The sequence below is a fragment of the Vombatus ursinus genome, unplaced genomic scaffold (genome assembly GCF_900497805.2).
Source record: "Vombatus ursinus unplaced genomic scaffold, bare-nosed wombat genome assembly UNPS02014812.1, whole genome shotgun sequence".
In the NCBI taxonomy this organism is placed as follows: Eukaryota; Metazoa; Chordata; class Mammalia; order Diprotodontia; family Vombatidae; genus Vombatus; species Vombatus ursinus.
Genome location: NW_020954590.1, coordinates 92,514,220 through 92,516,012, shown reverse-complemented (window position 1 = coordinate 92,516,012; position 1,793 = coordinate 92,514,220).

Genomic DNA, 1,793 nt, shown 5'->3' with positions numbered 1-1,793 from the left:
TTTTAAATGAATGAATGAACAGATAAATAAAAAGTGGGAGTTGGAGGTAGGGAAGAGACCATTGCAATCGCTCATACTAGAGATGATAAGTGCCTTGCACTAGGTTGGTGGTTTTGTGAGTCCAAGAAATGTTGTGGAGGTAGGCATTGTAAAGTTAAACATTTAAAATTGGTTGATTGAGAGATTCCTCAAGCTTAGCATGTTCAAAGCAGAACCTGTTATCTTCCTATAAAACCCCCATAGAACTTCCCTATTTCTGTTAAGAGCACCACATTCTTTAAGTCTCCAGGTCCAAAATCAAGGTGTTAACTCCTTCTTCTCCTTGGCCCCACAATCAGTCAGTTAGTTGTCAAATCCTGCCATTTTTAACTCCACACCATCTCTCACGTCTAACCTTTTCTCATTTTTCACATATCCACTATCTTAGTTCAGGCCCTTATTGCTCTCTCTCTTGGTTCGTCCCCACTCCAGTCTGCCCTCCTCACAGCTGCCAAAGATGTCTTTCTTCCTTAAGTGTGGATCTAAACATGTCATTTTCCTATTCAGTCAACTCTAGTAGCTTACTCTTGCCCTTAGGATCAAATATAAAATCTCCTTTCAATTTTAACGCCCTTAAAATCTTGGCCCCAATCAATTTTTTCAGTCATGTTATATATTATACCTTGTCCTGCACCCTGTTCTAGCAAGACTGACTTTATTGCTTGTCCTTGCATGTGACATTCCCATTTTTCACCCCAGTGGCTTTGCACTGGTCATCCTCCATGTCTGGTACTCTTCTCTCTCACCTTTGTCTTTCAGAATCTTCTACTTCCTTCAAGACTTAGCTAAAGTATTACCTTGTACTATGCTTTGGTTTTTTGTATTGCCATCTCTTACATCTTGTGTAGTGCCTTGCAGATTGTAGTTTGTTGATGAATGTTTGTTGAATGGTGGTGGGGGGTAATGGATGGAATCTCAGTAGCCACTGATACTCTTTGCTTTCTTCCACCCTTTGTAATATCTTTCTGCTCAGTTATCACTTTCTACATGAAACCTTTACAGCTTGCCTCCAAGTAATAGTGTCCTTCCTCTCTGACTACCTTTTATTAGGTATCATGTGTTTATCCTGCATATAATTCTTCTGAAAATCCTTAGATGTGAACATGTTTCACCCCTGATAGAATATAAGCTTATGAGCACAGTTCCATTTTTTTCTTATCTTCTAAGTTCTTGCCTCAGTTTCTGGTTCAGGGTTTTGATTGAAAACTGGCCATTCATCAAAAGGCATCATGACAAATTGTGTGCTTATTTTCCTGCCTTGGTCTTTGTATTAAGTATTGCTGCCCAGGACCATTAGACACCAGAAAGATGGAGAAGTTGACAGTGGATTCATGGATAGTCTCTTGATCAAAAATACACATTTTCAAAATTATTCATGAGAAAACTTAAAATACATTCCCATGCTAGATTTTACCTTTCCATGCCAGAGTTAAATATTGAAAATCATTGGAGGAAGAGAGCTGAAACTCTTTTATATTTCTATCCAAGTATAAACAGGAAGTCCCTGGGGTAAACTTAAGATATTTCTAGGCAGTAAAGTTCTTAGTGAGAGATTCTGTCAAAATCAGAAAACTTTATGTCTATTTAAACAATTCATTGTAGTGCTGACCTTTTATTTGTTCATTAAGAACATGTTGCCATCATACTAAGATAAATATAATGGGCAATTCTATATTGTTTATTATACATTGAGTTGGGTGGAGAAATTAAAGAACACACTTGGAATAGAATTTTTAGCTTTATAAGGACTTATT